Here is a 25257-nt window from a genome sequence, read left to right as displayed (position 1 = left end):
ACGGTCTTCCAAAGCAAGGAGATGAGAACGTCAAGTTTATAAAAGTGATAGCGGGATCGAAATCAATGGATATCCGTTTCACATTGCCATTTCTCTTGTACTCAATAAATGTGTGGTTACCTCTTACTAGGAACTACTTCTGAGATGTGTTCGCTCTTTTACGAGCATTCTGTTCGCAATTAATAAAAAACCTTTTTACCTCAAAAGCCGTTTTCTTTTACTGTTTTGTTTGCATAAAATATCCTGGATTTGTGTTAAACTTTGCATATGAAAACTGCATTGCTTTTACAATACATGATTAGAAATGATAAAATCTTTGAAATTACCTCAAAGTCTTGTGTGACCAGGATGGCAGGCCAAGATACCATGCTATATCCTGGGGCATTTTTCATTTGTTTGTCTCGCAGGTACGTCCTTGCAAGCGCTTCACATCAGCATATTGGCAGACATAGCTATGAGAGATTCTCACTTCCCAGCCGAGTGCATCCTAACGAGAGATTCTCACTCCCCAGCCGAGTGCATCCTAACGAGAGATTCTCATTCCCCAGCTGAGTATATCTGGATGAGACTTTCTTTATTCCAAAGATTCTCATCTCCTCATCAAAGCACATCTTAATGCATTTTCTATGTTCCAGAAGTCTTATTCCCCGGTGGAATGCCTTCTCCCCAGTCGAGTCATGATTGGATGGTATCTGATTCCCTGGCAAGCTCTTAATGAGGTCCCTTGCCCGATGTCCTCACTCCCCAGTAGAGCGTTTCTCTCCCCAACAGATTGACCTGTTTTCCCCAGGAGAGTCATCTTATTCCCCAGCGGAATTGCCCTAACAAAAGGTTCTTTTGCTAAGTTCCTTATCCCCAGCGGATCACTCATATCCCTAGCAGATTGCTGTGTAGAAGCGTCCATCTTCCCCACTGAGTTTCTTTCCTCAGCAAAAATTCACATGCATCCTCAGCAGAATCTGTTTTCCTTCAAGGATTTCCCCAGCGGAATGCGTCCTATACAAGCAAGTTGGTCACTCCTCGTCAGAGTTATTTTCACGACTTGCTCTTATCTCCACATCCCCAGAGTGTTGAGAATTTGCTTCTCCAGTGAAGTTGCTAGGGTATTCCCCAAGCATTCACGTGGGATGTTCTTATCCCCAAGCAGGATTTATTCCTCAAACAGAGCTCGCATCCAGATTTGATCGTCTCCAGCAGATTTTTGATCCATCTTTGCCAGCTCGCAATTGTGACTTCAAGTCACTCATCTTGTCCTCCCCGCAGAGTTCCGTACTCTCTCTCCAGGACTTCTTCAGCAATTCAGTGCTCATCCGTTGCCTCCCTAAGCAACGTTCGAATCATGCATCATTTGCATTGCATTCTCAAAAGCGTATAGCGTCTTCCTTCTCGGAAACGTTATTCCATGCACATTCATACATGCATCATGCATAAATCATATCATATCTGTTTCCTTCTGCAGGAAAGTTATCAAGATATAAATGCCTCCTAGAGAGCAATATTCGCCTAGTTATTACAGGCGCTTATCCTGATGTTTTGAATCAGAAGAGGATTGTTCTACTTATTTTCTGGCATAGCTCAGATCAGTTCAAAGACATTCCTATTCCCGATGCCCCCAGATCGGTGGAAGATATTTGTTCCTATCCTGATATCCAGCTCAGTTGAAGGAACCGCCTCCGGATCTCCCAAGATCTTACGAAGGAGCAAGCCCTCTGATACATCAGATCAGTTGGAAATATCTACTCCCTGACGATTTAGTTCGTTCAGAAGAAGAAATTCGTTTGCCCAGTCCTGATGCCTAACCATCAGTTGAAGACGTTTTCTTTACCCGGCGTACACAGTTCGGAAGAAACATCCGTTCCTATCCTAATATCCAGTTTCAGATTAGTTGAAGGAACCGCCTCCGGATCCCCGTGATCTTACTAAGGAGCAAGCCACTGATATCATCAGATCAGATGGAGATGTTTGCCTGATCGACTTTGTCTTTCAGATGAATATTGTCCTACTTATTTTCTGGCATCATGTCCAGATCAGTTTAAAGGCATTCTTTCCCCGGCGTACACAGTTCGGAAGAGATATTGTTCCTATCCTGATTTCCAGTTCAGTTGAAGGAGCCGCCTCCGGATCCCCGTGGTCTTACGAAGGAGCTAGCCGCTAATTCCCAGATTAGTAGGAATATCTACCTGATGATTTAATTGCATCAGAAGAGATGTCTGCCCAGATTCCCAGATCAGAGATACCTATTACCCGTTGATGTCCGATTCAACCGATGTATCTCCCTCGATTCCCAGATCGACTTAAGACATCTATCCCGATGCAAGTTCGGAGACATCTGCTACGGCTGATACCCAGATCAGTCGAGATGTTCCTTCTCTTGATGCCCAGATCATTTGAAGTGTTTCCCCTGCCTGTGGGTGCCCGTTCCTCCTTTTTCACAAGTTGGAGCATATTTAATTATCCAGGTCAATTGAAGTTTTTTCTCCCTGCTTGCGGGGTGGTACATTTCTTCTTATTGCAAGATGGAATCTTCTATTGATCAAGAGCGCAAATTTTCGAGTTCATTCTGGTATTCAATCTCCTTCCACCTCAACGGTTCGAAACTTTCGTTTCTCGCTCGTCAGGTTCAAGAAGTTTGAATAGGGGCAGCTGTTGCACCCTAAAATTTGCCCTCTTTATTGGAGCTATAAGTTAATAATGACGTTTATTTCGTCATTCAAAAATTGAAGAAAAATAATAAAGAGTTTTCATGGGTTTAAGAAGAAAGGCGTGAAAAATGGTTTAAACAGTGGAAATAAGAGAAAATTCGCAAGTCATATTTGGAAGGTGATATGAGCTAAGTTCCCGCGTTGTCTTGACTGTTTTGACGATATCTACAACTTTCGTGTTCGGCTCGGAAGCCAATTCTTTGAGGAAGGTAGCCAGATTTGCAAAATACTTGAGGTTTCATAGTGAAAAACAATGCTGAATGTAGGGTGTCGGACCTCGGAAAATTCATATCTCCTAAACCGCTCGTCGGATTCACTTGAAAATTTAACTGGAGCTCCATACCATCATTACCAAGATTTCATATGTTCGGACCGAAGGCCAATTATGTACGGAAAATTCCCAGCATTTTAAGGATCGTCGTACTGTTTCGGTAAAAAGTGTGTTTTCAAGTATGTCGCGCCGAGTTTGAAAATTCATAACTTCTTCGATTTTTATCGTATGAAGTCCATTCCGGCGGCATCTTCTCGGAAATTTCGTTAGCTTCGTTTCTTCGTCACACATGCTTGTTCAGATTTTGAGCCGAAGATAGGGTTTCATCGAGTTCTTTGAGCGGTACTCACAAAATTCTACACAGTCGCATCAGATGAATCGGCGTTTCTCGTCATTCAAACGGGCGTATTTTCTTCACCGCTTATCGGATTGAGGTGATTCTCGCGGCGATGAGTCACGAATTTGGTCATCTTCACAATGGCATTGGTTTCGTTCCGGAATTCGGAGCCGAACCGAGTTTCCTTAAAAACAAGCTAAAGTAAGACGCACCGAGGGCAATTTGGACATTTCGCGGTGACAATATATAAACATTTTGCTCTTCACAAATCAAGGGGAACTCTCATAATTTCAATTCACCATTTTCTTCATAAACACATTCTCTCAATTCTCTCTCAATTCTCTTGAATCAAAACCACAAATTACATAAAACTTTCATCAATATTCATCAAATTTCATCAAGATCAAGAACATGGATTGAAGAATCAAGGATCAAAGTTCGAATTTCTCTTCCTCTCTCCCCATAGAGTGGCGTGCCTCTCTCTCTCCCTCATTCCGGATTTCGTTTTCGAGTTCGTGTCGTGTTCGCGTTCATATCGTGATCGTGTTCGTGTTCGCGCTTCGGTTTGGATCTTCATCCGGTAAGCCTTGAACCTTGAATTAAGTGCTTAATTGTTGACTATATGTGAATTCAAATCTAGATCTACCTCTTGTTCTCGATTAATGGATGATTGATGATGATTGATCGGTGAATTTGCATATTTTTTGCTCGAATCGATCGTGTTCATGTGGATTTGATGATGAATTGTGTTACTCGTGGTTGAATATGTGATTTGTTGGTGATTTTGTGTGTATAATTGTTGTTGATAATTTGTGTTGCTTGCGATGTACTCAACGTGTTCGTATAAATGCATGTGCCATATTCTCGATTGATATTTGCTTTGTTTGACGCGTCGCACTTGGCATAATTGTTGATATGTGAATCGTTTGATGTGTGAATGTATGTATACCATGATATTTGACGTTCGTTTGTGATTAATCTCGAATTGGTACGTTTTTGGATTGAGTGCGAACGGCTCCAAGGTTTCAAAAGTGTGCAAAATTCTGTTTTTATACGCCAGGAACCGGGTTGTCCCAGGCGGGAACCGGTTCCCACTCAATCCAAAATGGCCTTTCTCTGTGTTTTTGTATGGGGAACCGGGTTGTCCCTAGGTGGGAACCGGTTCCCAGCTTGCTAATTTGGTCATTCTCTGTGTTTTTGTATGGGGAACCGGGTTGTCCCTAGGTGGGAACCGGTTCCCAGCTTTCTAATTTGGCCTTTCTCTGGTATTTTGTACCAGGAACCGGGTTGTCCCTAGGTGGGAACCGGTTCCTGTGTGTTATTTTTGTGTTTTATTTTCTAACTTCAAACTTTCGTATCTCTTTACTCATAACTCCGATTTGCATGTTCTTTATATCGTTGGAAAGCTAGTGAAACGTACTATCTCATGAAATGATTGATATTGATTGATTGTAGGTTATTCATGTGTGTTTACCTCTTGACATTTGTTGTCCTTTTTGTGCGTGCGTTAATTGTTCATTTTCTTTTAGTTTATAATGCAATAACGCAATTCCGATTGCGATGTTTGTTATCTCTAACTTGTGTGCTAGTATGCAAGGCTTTTGGATGGTTACCGATCGACGCCTATCACTCGAGTGTTCCGCTTCACTTGCGGGATACGATTCTATATCACTTGTATCGTGTTCTCGACTTGGAGACACGATCCTTTTACTTTATATCTGCTTGTTTGGTTTGCTTGTTCCTCTTGCAGGTGTATCGTGATCATGCTCGACATATGAGTCGACATTTGTGCGCTTTATGGCTAATCGGTGTGCTGACTATTTGCTTTTGCTTTGCTAGCACGCTAGCGGGATTCCTAGTTTCTTCGCTTTGCTTCGTCTTAGTTTACGGATCATCATCCGTTTGGTATTGATCCCGTTTCATTTTACTTTTCTCGCACTTTATCGCTTTCTCGCATCATCCTTTAACATGAGAAGTAGGACCTAGACATGCATCTGGCCAAGTCCTCAAAAGAGGCTCTGTTTTTGTTGGTGTGTTTATATTTGTGCTTTGCGGCAGGGAGTCACGGTGTAATAAGTCCTATATGGCACTCCGTTAAGTCCTCATGAAAGGCATGCGGTCAAGGGTTCGTAATCAACCCCCGCCTAGTTTCATCGAGTCCGTTTGGTATGCGCACGCTTTGCGTTGCTTGCTTCCGAACGTGCAAAAGATCTTGTTATCGAGTATGTCAGGAAAAGGGTTCATGTAGACGGACCCCCGCCTTTCTTATAGCTCGCGTCGCTCGATGTTGATGCTCGGTGTACGCACGCACCGTTTTCCTTTACGATCCGTGACGGCTTGGTTGCTGAGAGGGGTCCGCCCTCTTGTCTATGGCCCGATCATTTTCGCGAGGTCTAATGCTTGGTTGACTTAGGTTGAGCTGCTCCCCTTGGCTATGGCGGGACTGCTTTTCTACCACTCGGTCAGTACCGTTGGTTTTGTTTGCTTTACGAGCGGATGCTCGTTTGTGTGCTCATTGTGTGCTTCCCCCCTTTTCCTCGTAGGTTGTTAGTTTAGTTTAAACTTGAACCCTTTGTATGATAACATTAGGTAGCAAGCTTTCCCCGGTAGCTTAGGTTTTCCTCATGCATTCTTTAAAACACAAACCACACTCTTTGATTTTCTTTTCTTAAGAACTTGTTATTTCCGCTCCATTCCCAAGCATAAGTCTCCAAAGGTCGAGCAGCGGAGTGTGAATGTAACTCGTTCACCTAAAAAACACAAAACAAACAAAAATTAGTTAGCCGAGCTACGGTACTTCTGATTCCGCAAAACGGATACGTAGGCAGCGGGGTAGGGCCCGTGCGAGTATAACTCTTTCTTTTCCCTACATTATGCATTCATTTTAGTCCAGATTAGCGTAGTTTGCTTACACACCCATAGGTTTAGACATAAGCGTGGATACCATCGAGTACGATGGGCGCGAGGGGTGCTAACACCTTCCCCTCGCGTAACCGACTCCCTTACCCTTTTTCTCTGGTCGTGAGACCGTTGTTTTGTTTTGTGGTTTGCTGGCATTCCTTTCCTTTTCAGGATAAATATGTTAGTGGCGACTCTGTTAATTTTCGCGGTAGCGACATAAAGCAATGACATTTTGATCAGTCATATTGAATAATTGATTATTATGTTTTGATGGTATGAACATTTTTGCATTAAGATTTATGACGGTGCAAGAGTTGTGTTTTTAGGGTTCGCAAAAAGCGTAAAGTGTTGATGCGTCAATATTTATAAATTATTAATCTATTATTACTTATTATTTAATTATTTATTATTAAATAAATTGGTATACGATTATGACCTTAGATTTTGGTGTTTATTTATTTTAAATACGGCCTGCGTGTCGTAATTTATTTTATTTAAGTACGACGTGCATGTCGTGGTTTATTGTAATTAAATACGGCCTGCATGTCGTATCATTTAATTATTTATTTAAATAGTATAATTGTTCGAGTTCAAGGGTTGAAGAGAAGACAGCGTTAAACGAAGACGTCGGAGGAGAGGCTTAAGAAGCTTGTTCATGGGTCAAAGAATTGTAATAAAGTAGTTTATTTAATACTTGCGCTTTAGGTGGTCATAATCGTATTACCAAATTTTATTTTATGTATGTGATGCATGTGTTGTATGTTTATGTGCGTGTGTATGAGATACACAAATATGTAAGATCAAACTTAAGAAAAATTCCTCAATTAAATATTAAGTGAATTGCTTTCCAAAATTTAGCACTCATCAAGACTAGTATTGAATAATGTAGGTTTCGCCAAAGCGAGGTGCATGTTTTATATTAGTAAGGTGCAATGGGATAAATGTAATATCCAACTGCTACATTTTTTGGTTTGACTTGACTAAACTAATTATAATAGGTTATATATGTTTAGAAGCAAGAGTTGAGAATAATCCATATTATGGATTAGAATAAGGAGTTATTCACTCAACTGACAAAATTTGAGAGTTGTATTAGATACAATTGGAAAGAGTTTCTACCTAAATAATAGAGTTTTGTGTAATCCACCAAAGTGGACTTAAAACAAAGTGAAATATGGATCTTGACCCGCTAGAAAATCTTCCCACGGGATTTTCCGAACAAATGCTGAGGGTCATTTGGTTTGAATAAAAATAGTGGAAGCATTTTAATAAAAGTCCTTATTAAAATGATTTTGATACAATATATTTTTACACGTTTTGTATTTAGAATTTATTTTATATTTTATTTTATATTTTACTGTGAAATATCCTTATGAAGGATGTAAGGATCAGAAAGGAGTTTCTGAGTTGGTACATAAATTGAGAATTGTTGTCAAGCACGAAAAAAAATTGTATGTTCTCAAGCAACCAATTCCTAATAATTGAATATAACTAGATTCGAATAACGATACTTATGAGAAGGATCAAATCGAATATTTAGATAAAACATAACTCATAATTGTAGTCGTCATGGAGAATAAGACATAATCATTATCCTTGAGGATTTTATTTTAAATACACGATATGAGAAATGTAAAACTTTCCAAGATTTTTCCTATACAAGTTAGGAATCCAAATGAATCTAAAACAGTTTTGAGATTTAAAATTTGGATTTCCTTATAGACCAAGTAATTGATCACAAATTTTATTTGAGATTGTCTCGAATAGGTAGATTAGATTCATTATGAATGAATTTTAAATATATCTACCACATCTTGTTGAAAAGAAAAGGAAAGTAGTTTGTTAATGCTAAATATATGAATTATAAAAGGAATGGGTTTCATTTTATATTTTGACAGACAAACACGGTTTTAAAGGAAGACAGTGAATTCATGTGTTGAAAGAAGAGAACTGTTAATGGTTGTCAAAAGAGTCAAAGTAGAAAAAAGAAGTAAAACTTTTTCTTCATATAATTTATTATAGAAAATCAAATTGTCTACTTCTACATATCGGGTATGTGATACTAGATGTTGATCTCACATTTATATGAATGTGAGGAGTCTTTTAAGAAGTACGACATTGATTATAATTTGAGTCAGCTTATGTCTAGAATGGACCAATGTGTTTCATTGACTATAAGAGCTTATAATTAGACTTAAACTAGAGCTTGGAATGAAACTACATAATTGTTATTAAGTTTCATTTAGTAAAGAAACATTAATTCTAAGTCTTGTATTGACAAGTTGGGGAGTGCATGTTTTGATAATGGATAAGTGTTGATTATCTAAAACAATGGTTTCAATACTAAATCAAGTTATGGATTTGGATTCTAAAATCTTGATAAGCACGTCTGTAATAAATATGGGATGGATCAAATAAGATTTGAACCTTATATATCTTCCATGAGTTAGAATTTTTTTGAGAAGAGTTCAAGAATGAAGTAAAAAGAAATAACTCGAAAAGGTATTAAGAACATATGAATTATTCGTTGTTGTCAATACCTATAAAAAGAATATAATGACCATTTAAATCGCGTCATGTTTGACATTGTTCGATTTAATATAGTTCGATTATATCTTTGTGACTCTTGATTATAAATTTTTTTACATACAATTATTTATATCCATAACCAATTCCCTTTAGGCTTTGTTTGGATTGATGGAACCGGATGGAGCGGAGCGGAATGGGATGGAATAAAATGATATTCCATTGTTTGGATAATTTAAAAACGGATGGAACGGAGCGGAATAGAGTGGTGTGGATTCCATTCCATTCCATCACTTACCACCATTTTTCTTACCCTCCGATTTGGGCGGAATGAACAACTTAACTTGTTTCGTCCTAAAATTTCCAAATAATGGAATGGTATCTTCGTTCCGCTCCGTTCCACTCCGCTCCATCCCACTCCGCTCCGCTCCATTCCGCTCCGTTGATTTTATGATATCCAAACATAACCTTAAAGTAGTTATAAAGACACCATATTTTATATGGAGGTAAGAGTACCTAGTTTGTCTTTATGATCATTTGGATTGTAAGTTTTATTAAATAAACTTGATCACAATTTGGATAAAGATGTATTTATGGATGTATCCCAATGGAAATAAGGAACACATTTTCTATCACACGTTAGGGGACAAAATTGTTTTGTCACTAGAACTGGAGTCTTCCATTAGAGATAAAGTGTATCTAAAGGAACCAGTGGGAGTGATGTAGAATTTGAAGAAATTCAAGCACCATAAAATATATATCTTTATGAGAATGGAACATGAACCAGTTCAACAAGGAAGTTATTGTTAGACCACTGATTCATGTAGCATGAGATCTAGAGAAGATCATAAATGATCTTGATTCTAAAAGAAGCACAAGTTATTTAAATCCAATTATGGATTAGACCAAGCTTCTTGGAGTTGAATCCTTTTTATTAATGAAGGTTTTTGAAAAACCTTGGATTAATAAATGTTAGTTTAAATCTTGTGCACACAAGGTTAGTGAGATTATTTGCATTAATCTAGTATAGTATGTAGGTGACATATTGATCATCAAAACAAATTCCCTACAACATCAATGTAGGACATGGTTAGGAAATGGTTTTGATGAAATGTTTGGGCGAGATTTCCTAAAAAGGCTAGGAATCAGAATCTATAGAGATAGATGATTGATGGATCTCAACTCTGGCACAAGTACATATTCTAAAGAGGTGTTGAGACATATAATATGCATAAATCTCACATTAAGATTATTGCATGTGCAGCATGATGTTTTGTCTAATGGAAAATGTATTACCTCGTTGGATGAGAAAAAGGACACCATGATATCTTATACACTAGATGCATTATATGCTATGAGCAGAAACAATAATTACCAAAATGATTTAAGTGCTCATCACTAGATCACTGTCAAGAATGCCTATGGATATGTTAAAAGGACATGTTGTTCCTTTTCTTGAGAGTAGATGAGAATAATCATTGTAAAGGAGTTACTATGATGTCATTCCAAAAATTTATGAATTATGTATTCATATCACGGTATAAATAAAATGTTATGCTTGGATGACAACTGTATAAGTTGAAAAAGGGTTTTCAGACAGTTGTCGTTTCTATTACAAATATCAAATATAAGATTTGGATCATTTTGCTAATTCTTGGGAAGAATATTATGTTTCTTGTATTGTAGATCCCATTGATCTCATTCACGATGATAATGGGTTAATCTTGCAAGTTCAGAATACTAGAACTCATTAGCGATCCATATATATTTTTTGACACTTCAAATTATTTCGATAGAAAATCGAAAGTTAAAGTTGGAAGAGGTGCATATTACCAACATAGGAAAGAGTTCCTAATACCCTAATAAAGTACCATGCTTAGATGATGCTTGACGCACACAATGGGCAAATAGATGTTAAATTAATATGTGTTTGGCTCTAGTGCTAGTGGGAGATTGTTGGAGTAAGCCCTAGTAGCCAATCAATATTGACTTAATATGATTTTGTATCATGACCTTGTTATATTTTGTTTGTTAATATATATATATATATATATATATATATATATATATATATATATACTTATTTGGCATCGTATTTATTATGTTATTTGTATATGACATGATAAAGTCCTTAGAATAATTAGTCTATTAATGACCTATTAAGTGTGACTTAATCGTGAGACCTCATTAAGCATAAGGAGGTTATTCTTAAAGTATCTGTAGTCAAACTTTACTGTCAAATAGGACAATAGTAATGCATAGAGACTATTACGTGAGTAGACTGATGACTGTGTCTCATAAGTCATGGATATGAGATATCAAGTCTTCACATAGGTATAAATATTATGAGTAATATTTATACTGGATTGACCCACCATGAGAATACTACATAGTTTGTTATGTAAGTGTCATAAGTTACTCTCACAGTGATAGTGGGTATACCACCCTTCGACCTGAAACCACTATGGACCCTAGATGTGGAGTTGAGTACTTTATTTCTAATCAAACATTTTCCTTAACAGGATGACCATAAAGATGGTTGATGGGTACTTTACAAATCATGCTGAGGGACATGAGTGACCTAGATGGGATTTGCCCTTCCTACATATACGGGAGTAATATCTGTGGGCCCCTTGATAGAGTATGATTGAAAATGCATGGCCGTGCTCAAATAAGTAGATATCAGATATTGGGCTTATTTGTTGTTATCAAGTATACTCGGGGATCAAGGAATAAAATATTGAACTATACAATGGTGACACATTCTATGTCTTGTGTTCAATATAGATCTAAAGGCAAAAAGGTAATTATACACATAATCATTATCGCAGAAAGGTTATGTCAGATCACACGACATTCTCATCACTTGGGTAGTAGTGATGTGTCGTTAGATACCGCTCAGTGTTTATAATATTAAATAGGTGATTTAATATTATTGCCAACGTTACGAGAACCTATAGGGTCACACGCATAGTGTGCTTATAGTGGAATGAATAATTTAATTAAATATGATTTAATAAATGAGAATTGACATATGATTTAATTAAATATGATTTAATTTAATTAATATTTATTTTATATAATTAAAAGAGTTTAGTTAAATATTTGTTTAATTAAATAGTTTAATTAAATAAGATTTGGCTTATTTTGGAAAAGCCCAAAATAAGAGCATTAGGGTTTTAGAAGCTCTCTATAAATAGAGTAGTTTTCCCCTACAAAAGAAAATTGTCAATTTCTCAGAGAAAGAACGGCTAGCACCGCCTTCCACTTTGCACTCGTGTGGACTACGTAGAGACATCGGTATCTTCCGCCGTTCGTGATCAAATGGTAAAGCACGCTCCAAGAGGTAATTCTTATTGGAATTTTATTTGTGATTAATGATTTAATCAAGATCCGTTCATCGGATTAGATCCGTTCATCGGGATTATTTCGCTAAGTGGAACAAAAATTTGAAAAACCCCTCTTAAAATCCCAATAACCCTATCAATACAAGAATAGATAGGATCAAGAGAATGTTTGTTGAACCATGTAAATTTTTCTCCTTGGCACTCAATTTTGAACAGGCCAGTTTCATCCATCATGTTTCTAAGATCACAGAACTCATTTTCCTTGACCTCTTTACCACCAATTATGTCATGCACACCTAACACATTATTGAAGTCTTCAAGCACACTCCAAGGCCCTGTCTGAGTTGCACCAATCCTCCCAATATCCTTCCAAAGAGTTCTTCTTTTATCAAGTTTATTGGAAGCATAAACAGTTGTGAGCCAATTAAGGAAATTACCACTAGTGTTATATATGCCACAGTGCACCATCTGATCAGTCATGGTTATCTCCTTCACCTAGATTCTATCGGCATCCCACATAACCCAAATTCTGCCATTAGCATGTTTAACATAGTTGTCAATGAAATCCCATTTATTCCCAAGTCTTTTCCTACACTCATCAGATTTTTCCTTCTTTACTCGAGTTTCTAATTAGATAGCAATAGTAGTCTACAAATTAAATAGACGGGTGATCGCGACTTTACGTGTCTATTAATCGTGAGACTGCAAGTGCACAGTCGTGTCGTGTAGTTTTAAAAGATATCAAATCCACATGGACTATGAATCGATCTATCGTTATCTAAAGTTACTATGTAAAGCTAAGGCTAATATTTCAGATGTTTTGTAAGGAGAAACTAAAATCTGAAATCTAGATAAAATATAAATGCGCGGATATCGGTATGTTATTCGTCTAACTTAGGTGATCCAAAGTTCTATTGGCCAGGTTCTATATCAAATCAAAAATATTTATTAAATATGTCATTTAAAAGTCCTCCTCTCAAACTCTCGTTCTATTGATTAAGACTACTATCCTAACTCATAATGTACGCTCTCACTGTCTCATCAAATTCAGAAATGCTTTTTGAAAACATCAGAATTAATAAAATGCCCTTTTCATGCAGATATTATTTAATTAAAAACCCTCATCTCAAACTCTCGCTCTGTTGACTTAGATTATGCTAATATCCCCTAACGTACGCTCTCGCTGTCCCGTTGAGTTTAAAAACACTTTTTGAAAATAAATAATATCTAATTAGTTTTAATACGCTCTCGATGTCCTTGAAACTAATGTCCAATGTCTATTATCCAGTTAAATATCTCAAACTCTCGCTCTGTTGATTTTAACCTTAATCAGTTCTAAAATCTCAAACTTCCGCTCTATTGATTTTATAGACTTTAATAAATACAATTAGACACTAAAACCAGAAAAGGGTGATTTTCAATAAAATATTATTTAGGCCAATTTATTTCGGATCCCTTTGGTTAGATTAGTTTACATACCGATATCTAGGTAATTTAGTCAGACATACTTTTTAAATTAAACATGCATAAACAATTTAGATTTATAATTTCAGGCATATTCATCGGCATACAATTAAGATCATGCAATAGTCAGAATATAAATAAAAGCTATAAATAAGAAACCTGGATAATAAAAATATGGAATTAATTCTTGGATCTTCAAGTCCTCGAACTTCCACCACAGGTCGGTTGGATCGTTCTTCAAATATTATTCAACAGAAAATGAAAACAAGGAATAAAAGACTTGAATCTAACGGAAGGTTAGACCAGTTAAAGGTTCACAACAATTTCCGGTGTAGAAATCGTCGTGAGAAAAGATAAATGAAAGTAGGAAATAGGTGCTGGAATTAAAATTGTTGAATGGAAAAATAAGAAAGCTTAAAACTCAAATGTTGATCCTTGCTGAAAAACTCGGACCCTTCTAATCAAACTATAGGCTTCCTTTTATACTCGTATGTGGTAACGGTCCTTTTGCTCACGTCTTCTTATTTCTTCTCCTTGAATTTCGGAATTAAATTCATTTGACTTCGCTGGTTGGTTGCAAAGTGTGGCAAAAATATAGGAGACAAGGAGACGAGTGTCTCAACTGGAAGGAGACAGGCGTCTCAACTGGAAGGAGACGGGCGTCTCAAGTGGAGACGTGGCTTGGGCTTTGGAGACGTGCGTCTCCCATGGTGACGTGGGACTATGAGATGGGCGTCTCACCTTAAGGAGAAGAACGTCCTCAGCAATGGGCCTAAGATGGTCCCCTCTCCTTACAAGGCAGGCGTCTCCCACCTGGGCTAGGCCATTTTGTATCTATTTCTTTCTTCTTTTTGCACCTCCATTTCTCCATTTGCTATGTTACCTTTTTTTAATTTATTTTCGATCAATTATTTCTTCATTTCTTCTTCTTTTGGAAAATACTTCTTGCATGGACATAATTCCTGAAACAACGAAAATACCAGTATAATACTAAAATAAAGTAATTTAATTAAAATAAAATACAAACATTATTTATGTAAATCGAATCAAATATACTATATAATTTCGTGTTATCAACGGGAGCTAATCTCTCTTAATTTTGCTACCTTATTTAACCCCCTTACATTCCAAGAAACAATCATTTATCAATAAGTGGGTTCACCTTTGGGCCATTCCAATCTCCCAAGGTGCTAAATCCATTCTGACTAAATATGTGCTTAAGGCTATCGTCAAGGATAGGTTTCTTACCTCTATTTTGGCTTCCTCGACTCACTGAAGTCCACAGGCCCTCATCCTCAGCCTGGTTCTTTGGCTCTTCTGTATAGCTATTCGGTTCCATAATAGGGCTCTGGATGGTCTCATCAATTTGGTTGGCTTCCCCTTCATGCTCCTTGCTCTCCACCTTTGGCTTCCAAACTTTCATGGTAGGCTTTTTCTCGTCACTGCACACATGTTTCACTTTCTGACACTTTTCACAATACTTCGGCCTCCACTCATACTCAACCACTTGCTTTCTTTTGTTACCTTCATAGTCTTTTATCACAATTTCCTCACATAGTTTTTATGTAACATCCACTTCCACAAGAATACGCGCATATGAGACTCGAAGCTTACTTGCAGTACATTCATCTATATACAAGGGATTTCTAATAACACTGCCAATCTTCCCCAGGCTTCGTTCTCCCCATAGATGTAGTGGCAACTGTGGCAGAGTTACCCAAATTGGCACAGTGCAAAGCATATCTCTTGCCATCAAAAAATCAGGTCTCCATTCCAATATCACCATATGCATATTATGAATCGTATACGGCCCTTTCATCATCACCTCATCTCTTTCCTCATCAGTCTTGAATTTCATAATGAAGTAGCCTTCTTCATTATAGAACATCTTTTGCAGTTGCACAAATGAACGCATCTTCCTCATATATTTCTTCACTGTGTGCATACTAAGATTCCCCCCAATGGCATACATGATTAGCGCAGTATCCTAGTATGGAATTTCAGTTTCCACATCTTCAATCTCAATTTCCACCTCCTTCACGCCATCCATAATCGTCGGCGCCACAAACTGAATTGCTTTGCTGTTAGCAATTTGACGATTTCCACGTATTGCTTTGTTCAATTTCGTTTTCCTTTAGAACTTCCGGATTATGGTTTGGTGTGCTCTTTATAGTATCAACAGCACTCTCCTCCTCGTCCCCTACCATACCCTCTTTTTGAGCTTCCACTGCCACCGCATTGCCTTCTACCGCCGTCTCCGTCGTACCCTCGCCTGATGTGTCCGTCTCCGGTGAACACGAAACCTTCTTTGGTGGTCGTCCTCTCTTTCGTGACATCGCTTCTTCGGTGTAACAGTAAATTTAAAAAAAACAATTACTTATTAGTCAATAATATGTGAGATTAAATTACATATTTATATTATATCTACTTACATAGATATATTACCTAGACCTTTATTTATATAAAAATTTAATTTATAGTATTTTGAGGCAATGTATATAACTTGTGTGTTGCACAAGTTTTATTATAATATACTTATATGAACTTTTTTGTTCAATAAGAAAATATAAATAAAAATTGATGACATTAATGTATGATCGTATATAAATGCTTTTTCTCATTTATTTGATTTCTTTTTACCTTTTTTATTATTCTGATTTTACTTTTTCCAAATATTGTATTGTCATAATTACTTTAATTATATATCATAAGACAAAAGAATATAAATTAAGAGATAATTTACATGGTCGAATTAAATTCCTTACAAATTATTTTAGTTGTTATTAAATTCCTTACAAATTATTTTAGTTGTTATTATAACATGTAATATAACTTTAATTATATATCATAAGACAAAAGAATATAAATTAAGAGATAATTTACATGGTCGAATTATATTATAACATGTAATATAATTAAATTCCTTACGAATTATTTTAGTTATGATTTTTTACCTTAACTGAATGTATGTGAATACTATCAATTTGATCAAGTGTTTCTACGTAGAAATGTGGGAAATAAAAAATGTAATCTCAATTAAAATTGCAATACAATAGTAAAAATTATTTTTTAAACTCAAGCCTAGATATTTTAATAGAGAGGTGTGGATAAATTTCATAGATGACATGGATAAGATCGTACAAAATCATAACATAAAATTTTTATCAACATATTTATTTTATTTTTTAAAATAATAATTTATAAACATTGTAAAATCAATTAGATACATATTTTAATACAAAAAAAAATCAGTTTTATCATTCTCATTATATCAAGTGAATCACAAATAACAATTTTTAAATAAAATATTGACAAATGATACATTTTTTGTATTATTAGATTCTTCATTTTTGTTTATTAAAGATCTCCAATAATTAAATAAATAAAATTAAATCAAATACAACATTTCTCTCAAAGATTACTATTAAAAATATACTTACATCATGAGCGGTAATTTTTCTTATGGTTTTCAAGTAAAAAAGATGCAAAAATAATACGAGTTTTCTTTATCCTCTTCTTTTTGTTCACATCACAAAAATAATTATATTCAAATAAACAATAAAAAGAAGAGAAAATCATAAAAGTAGATAGCGAAATATTATATTGATGTTCAAAACAAATTATTACAAAATAAAATACTTAAATAATTGATAGGATAAATAAAGTTGAGTCTTTAACCTGGAACATTAATCAAATTCTTTAGCCTGCAATGTAAATTAAAAAATAGTTAAAACATAAGAGAGAGCTCAGAAAAAGTAATCAAAATATCAGTATAAAAGGAAAAGTAGATCTTGTAACAAAAGAAAAAAAAAGTAGATCTCATTTCTATATGGGTTGGGTGGTAGATGTAACCTATTTATATTGAATAAAAATTTCATATTGAAGAAATTTAAATGATCAAAAAAAACATCTCAATAAAAACATTTAATGGGGTACCATTTATTTTTAATATAATTTTCTATAGAAAATATACTTAATAGTTTTAAATTATTGGTCTGTTATAAATATTATAGTAAATTATATTAATTATATTAATTATATTTGTAAATTTTAAAATGTTACACGTAAAATTATTAGTTATAATGATTTAACACATTAAATTAATTAGTTAATATGCTTTAAATAAAATATCAATTGAATTATTGATTTATATAAATTGTATGAAATTTTTTAAAGATTACACATCAATATCACTGTAATTGCTCAAATTAAATTATTACAAAACACCATAGATAAAATATTTAAATAATTGATAGGATAAATAAAGTTGAACCTTTAACCTCGAACATAAATGAAATTCATGAAATTCATTAGCCTGCAACGCAATTTAAGAAATAGTTAAAACATAAGAGAGAGTTATGGAAATGTAATCAAAATATCAATACAAAAGAAAAAGTAGATCTTATAAACAAAAAAAAGTATATCTCATTTCTATATGGGTTGGGTGGTAGCTGTAACTTATTTATATTAAATACAAATTTTATATTGAAGAAAGAGAAATAGATAAAATATTTAAAAATTAAAAATTAAAAAATAGTTAAAAAATAAGAGAGGGCTCGAGAAAAGTAATCAAAATATCAATACAAAAGGAAAAGTAGATCTTGTAACAAAAAGAAAGTAGATTTCATTTCAATATGAATCGGGTGGTAGATGTAACCAATTTATATTGAATAAAAAAATTTATATTGAAGAAGTTGAAAAGATACAAAAAAATCACAATAAAAACATTTAATTGGGGTACCGTTTATTTTCAATACAAATTTTTATAGAACTTATACTTGATATAAAATTTATTAGTTATAATGATTTAAAATGAATTACTTATAATGCTATAAAATAAATTAGTTATAATTATGTCTAATAATATAAAAATGTTACGCATTAAATTAATTAGTTATAATGTTTTAAATAAAATACCATTTGAATTATTGATTTATATAAATTGTTTGAAATTTTTGAAATTATTATGTTTATTATTATTATTATCATTTTTATTATTTCTATTATTATTATTATTTTGTTAATTTATATAAAATAGTTATTTATATACTTTTTTAATAATTAATATATATAAAAATTGTATTCATATTTTTTTGTTTACTACTATTAGAGCTGGCAAAATGGGCCGGGCCAAAAAGCCCGCAAAAATAAAGGGCTTGAACAAGAAAATTAGGGCCCGACTAGTAAAGGGCCTATTAGCCCGACCCTTTTAAAGCCCGAAGTTTATTCGGGCTAGCCCGACCGGGTTGCGGGTAGCCCGACTATATTTTTTAACAATAAAAATAATTTAAAATGATAAAATTATGAAACAAACTAATTAGTAAATTGTATTTATTTTAACAAAAAAAATTGATAGTTGCTGGCCCAACCCAACCAATCACTTCAATTTCTTTACCAAGCCTACTTACCACCCGTCAGTCACCAACTCATGTTAACATGAAGTCCAAATTAAAAAGAAAGAAAATGTTTAATTTCTTTATGTTGCTTTGCTGCTGTTATGAGAGAACCCTAACCTAACCATTAAAACAACATCGTTGTCACCGCTTGAAATTGCTAAGCAATAGCTGTCACCGGTTGAAATTTCAAAACAAGCACACATTTCTCTTATATGATGTAAGTTTAATATTTATCTTACTAATTTTTTTCCTTTTAGATACTTTATCTCATGTTAATAGCTTGTTTTTGTTATTAAATAATAACTTATAGTTTCTCTCTGTTATCAAAGGATTTGTGTCCCTTTATATATCTTATTTCATGTAAGGTAGCTTGAAAACTAAAAGATTGAAAGTTTGATAGTTTCTGTTTTTGAAAATACACCATGCTTAATTTGTCGGTGCATATCTTGGAAATACACAGTGTCTTACCATGCTTAATATATTATTAGTAATATTTAATTGTTAAAATACCCAGTGTCTAACTTTTGGTTTTGCTTTTCTTGTTGGTACTATTATTTATTCTTAGAAATTGAGTTGTCTCGATATGAATTCTTGTGGTGTTGGAAAATGTATGGTGCTAGATGATGATGATGAACGTCAAATTTTGGAAAATCCTCCATTACAAGTTAATCAGCCTCAAGTGGCAAAGCAACAAGATGAAATTAAGACACCAAAGGAAAAAAAGAGGAGGGCATTAACATCTTATGTGTGGAACCATCTTGTAAATATTGGTATCGGTACTGATGGAAAAGAAAAGTGTAAATGCAAAGGTTGTGGTTCTATTTTAGGTTGTAAAGATACCGGTGGAACCACACATTTAATTCGTCATGTTGGTTCTTGTAAATTTCTTGTTGAGAAACATGGTGATGTGGGTGATATGCTACTTGATGTGGAGGGAAGATTGAAAAAAAAAGTTTGATCAGAAGATTAATCGAGAAATTATAGCCAAAATGATAATTACACATGGTGCGCCATTTAATATGGTTGAATGGGAGGTCTTTAGAAAATATCATAAGTTCATGAATGAGGAATGTAAGTGGATTTATAGAAATACGATTAAAGTCGATGTAATGGAGATATATAAGGTTGAGAAAGAAATGTTAAAGTCGCAATTGGCCCAAATTTCAGGAAGAATTTGTCTCACCTCTGATTGTTGGACTTCATGCACAAATCAAGGCTACATTTCTTTAACTACTCATTTTGTTGATGTGAATTGGAAGTTGAATAGTAAAATTCTTGCATTTGCTCATTTAAAACCTCCACATTCAGGACCCCAACTAGCATTGAAAATGATGGAACTCTTACGAGAATGGGGCATAGAAAGAAAAGTTTTTTCTCTCACTTTAGATAATGTCTCAGCAAATGATAACATGCAAAACTATTTGAAAGAGCACTTAGGATTGTCAAGTAGCTTGTTGCTTAATGGAGAGTTCTTTCACATTAGATGTTGTGCACATGTTTTGAACATAACTGTTCAAGATGGATTGAAGGTTGCAAGTGATGCATTGCATAAAATTAGACAAAGTGTGCATTATGTGAGGGCATCGGAAAGTAGAACAATTCAATTTTTTCATTGTGTTAACAATGTTGATGGAATTGATACATCAATTAGATTGAGGACAAATACCCCCACTAGATGGAACTCCACTTACATCATGCTTGAGAGTGCTATAAATTATTAGCGTGCGTTTTATAACTTAAGTTTGTGCGATCCAAATTACAAGTTGTGTCCAAGTACTGTTGAATGGAGAAGAGAGAAAGTAATGTGTGAATTTTTGAAGCCATTTTATAGTATTACAAAATTGATATATGGATCTTCCTACCCAACATCAAATTTGTATATAAGAGAAATATGGAAGATAGAATGTCTTTTGAAGTCGAATTTGACAAGTGAAGATTATGTGATCAAGAGTATGACTATCAAAATGAGAGAGAAATTCAACAAGTATTGGAGCGAATATAGTATAGTATTAGCCTTTGGGGTTATACTAGATCCAACCAAGAAGCTCAATTTCTTGACATTTGCATATAAACAAATTGATCTATTAGAAGTTAAAGAGAAGTTGGACAATGTCAAGAATAAGTTGTCTAGGTTGTATGAAGAGTATGTTAAAAATGGCAACCATTGTTCTAATGCAAGACATTCACAACAAGAACATTCTTCACATGGAGGAAGAAATTCAAAGATGCCTCAGTCATTGTATGTATGTGAAGTAAGTTTATTTTATCAAAACTGTAATATCCCATATTATATTAGTCATGATTATACATATATAAATTGCTAAGAAGAAATTATGGATTAATCTCTAATTGAGAAAAAGTTAGTTGGGATGGAAGAAGATTAGTTGGAAACAAACTAAATGGCAAAGGTGTAAATGTCATTTAGTTGAAGGGCATTTTGGTCATTAGTCTTCAATTGCATGTGAACCTAAGGCCATGTTTGGTGGATAATAGCACAAATCACATTTTTATGAGTGGAATAGGGAGAGAGAAAGGAAAAAGACTCAAGTTTCTCATGTCAAGCTCTCATTTTCGCAACTATGGAACAGCTCCCACAAAACATGCCATAACTTTGTGCTCACACCTCCGATTCAGGTAATTCTCGAAGCTTTGGATTCTACACGAAATTCTCTTCAGTTTGCATATAAATTTCGCACTCATAGCTGGTTTATTGATGGAGATATTAAAGTTTGAAGATTGATGACTGATGCTGAAAATGAGTACAAGTGGAATACGGGTTTGATGAATTTGGAGTTGGAGTTTTGGTCAAGTTAGGAGCTCAATTGCAGCATGTTCATCATCCAAAGCTCCATTGATGCAAGGTGAGTCCTTAGATAGAAGCTTTGGGGTTTTGCATGTTGGGGACAATTGGGGTTTGGGGATTGTGAGAGATAATCATAAATTCATGTCACTAACATGTTAATTGTGTTAATTGTTAGTTGTTTTTGATTAGTCATTGGCTGGTATATCTTGATCAGTGTTGCATGTTAAAAATTCGTGGAAATGATATAGGTGATGCTGAGAATCAATTAGAAGCATTTGGGACTGGTTTAGAACCCTTAAAAATGCAGAAAATTGATTCTGCTTCAGGGTAATCGGTTACTGGCATTTGGGTAACCGGTTACTCTGTAGAAAATTGCATCTGGGCATTTTTCATGCCAGTAACCGGTTACTGGACTCTGGGTAACCGGTTACCCTGGGCAAAAGTGCAAAAATCAGCAACTTTAGAAATTCGTAACTTTTGTGTCGTAAGTCCGTTTCGCGCAAACTTTATATCGTTGGAAAGCTAGCGACGTGTACTTTCTAATTAAATTGGTCCCCAAACCAGGATATTAGTTATCACGAGAATTTATGTCTTTCCGATTGTTATTAATTATTATATCATGCATTAAATAGAATGCCTATTGCTATTATGAATCTTATATCCATGTTTGAGATGACATGCAATTATGTGATGTGCATGAAATCCTGTTGACACCGTCGTTTTGGTTAAACGATCGGCCTTGATTGTATTGTGTGTGACTTTGACATTACATCATATTTCCGTATGCTTGAATCGAAGTGGCCGGAAGGCTAGATTAGGAGGCTACTCAGACTATGTGGTCAATGAGTCTTCCCGGACCGTGCGGTCCAATGGAATAGCCCATTCATGTGTGTTGTTCGATAAGGTGTGCATCTGAGCTACCGTTGCAGTGTGCTCGTGAGTGCCGTACGGGGTTTTTACTCACTTGGCGTTAATACACTTGCGTGCTCGGTATGGTGGGGTTATGTGGCCATGTAGGCTAATACATAATGATGTAACTCACCTCTAGTGAAGTCACGTAGACTAATACTAGGCTTTCGCTCGATGGGCTCATGCGTCAAGGTGGCGGTTTGTACTCAGCGTAACTCACTTGCGTGAAGAAGGTTAATGGGACAATGACGCCAATTAGGCTAAGGTCATCTCGCAACCATTTAGGCTTGTGCGAACCCGTTTAACCATCTTGCAGTGTGCTTGTACAAGTCCCTTGATAATAGGCACGAGGTTACTCATCGAGGATGCATTTATTCCATAATCTAGTCGAGGTTTTATTGCACTTCTGGATTCTCCGTATATGGATGCGGGTTTGCATACTTGTTTGCTATACAATGTGTATTTGTTTAAGGCAAGTCCAATGGTGGACGAGTCACTTTGTTTGCTCCGTACTTGTACCGGATGTGAGGATAAACCCCGGATCAATGGTGGATTATGTTCTGTTGATGCATGTACCCTGTAGAACCGAGTGGATCCATAGGATAGGAGTTTCATACCCCAATTTTTGACCTAAGATACCATCTCATATCATCTGCATATGCATCATTTGCATCTCTATCAAAAATGCATAGCTTGTGTTTGCTACTTGTGCTCAGCAAGGTTTAATCAAGAAATTATTCATCAGTACAAGTAACAACCAATTAGGGTTTTATTCTCCCTTCATCTCAAAGGAACTATCTTCATCAACAATCAACATTTGGTCCTCAAAAATCCATTTCAACAAGCTCAAAGGCTCTGAATCGATCAGATTAGGGTTTTGACTGAAGATAGCATACTCCTAATTTTTACTCAGAATTTGACCTAATGACCTGGGACATGACCTCAAGACCCCAAGTACATAATTTTGACCTAATCATTGGCTCGGGACATCTCCTACACCAGGATTGATCAATAGTGAAATTTCAAATCATCAGATTAGGGTTTTGAACTATCAGGGACTGAAATCAGGGATCACATTTGGGAAACCCTAAAAAGCTCCAAGGGATCACTCAAAGGTTTCAATCATCTTCAAATAATCCCTATGACAATATCCAATGGAAATTACATCTCAATTCAAGATCCACAGTCATCAATCTCATCAGGTCGACAATTAGGGTTTTTGACCTAATTCACCTGAACCACTGACTTTTTAATCAGAACATGGTGCCACAACTTAAACAATGGCTCAAGGTCCTCTAATAATTCAACGTGATCCACTCATACCATTCATTTGGTGAGGATAGCCTGGTTCATTTGAAATCTCCAGAAACGCGATTCGTCTGAAAAAGTCAACTGTACAAGATCACCATTAACTTTTGGGGAATTTTGGTCAACCATGACTTTTGAAGTTTTGAATCATCAATATATGATATATGAAGTCATTTTATCAAGAAAAATCAAGAAAATCAATCAAGAATCAAAAAGTCAAAAGTTTGACTTTCATACTTAGAAAAATTTCTAAGTGTTTTTCAATGATTTTTTCCAAACTTTGGAAGGGAATAACTCAAAATTTCACCTACAAACTGAAAAAAACTTCCAACATGAAAGTTGTAGATTTTGATCTAATAAACAACTTTGTCACATAAAATGATTTTCCAAAAGATCAACCATTTAAGAGATATGGAGCTTTAAAGTTGGTATCTTTTGAAAATTTCACTTAAAATTTCACTTTCTTCAAAGTTCATGGATCTTTTTCACCCATTTCCTTAAAGGTCTTGAAGAAACTTTCAACTAGGGTTTTGAAGTGTGTAACATGATCTTTCCAAAATGTCCAAGAGCATGAAAAAATGTGGAGCATAGCTATGGCTTTGAATTATGCATTTAGTGATCATTTTCACTTGAAATTTCAAGTCATTTTGCCAAAGTTTTGAACCATATGGTCTATGATCCAAGTAATGATGCATAGATGCAATAATTGGAAGATATTTTGTGATTTGAGACAGATGGGAAAGAGATAAGAAGCATAGCCAATTTTAACCATGGTTTAGGTTTTAACCATCTTGCATTTAATGTTGAAGATTCCATTTTATCTCCAAATGCCAAATCACCATTCTTTGATCAACTTGCAAAGATTTGCATTCAGAATCCTTGGCCTATAAATAGAGGTTCAAATCACTCTTCAAAACACACCAAAACCTCATAATCATAGGTTTTCTCTCTTCTTTCTTAAGTTGCAAGTTTCATGAGTTTCAAAGAGGAAGAATTGCAATTTCCATCTCTTGCAATTTCTGAGCAAAGTGTTGCTTCTAACACTTCCTAAACATCATATGGAAGTTGTTTGATTCACTCACATACCCCAAAACACCTCAAATCTCATAATCACTCTTCAACCTCCATATGAACATAAAATGAGCCTTATCATGCCAAAATCCATTCAGGCTCAATTCTGTCCAAACTAACACTTCCAACACCTCATATATGTCACATATGAACTATCCAAACACTCATATATAGCCTAAAACATCAGAATCATCAAGCTCGATCCTTACTCCAAGCAACTGC

The sequence above is a fragment of the Vicia villosa genome, linkage group LG4, assembly GCF_029867415.1.
Source record: "Vicia villosa cultivar HV-30 ecotype Madison, WI linkage group LG4, Vvil1.0, whole genome shotgun sequence".
In the NCBI taxonomy this organism is placed as follows: domain Eukaryota; kingdom Viridiplantae; phylum Streptophyta; class Magnoliopsida; order Fabales; family Fabaceae; genus Vicia; species Vicia villosa.
This window is presented reverse-complemented; position numbering follows the sequence as displayed.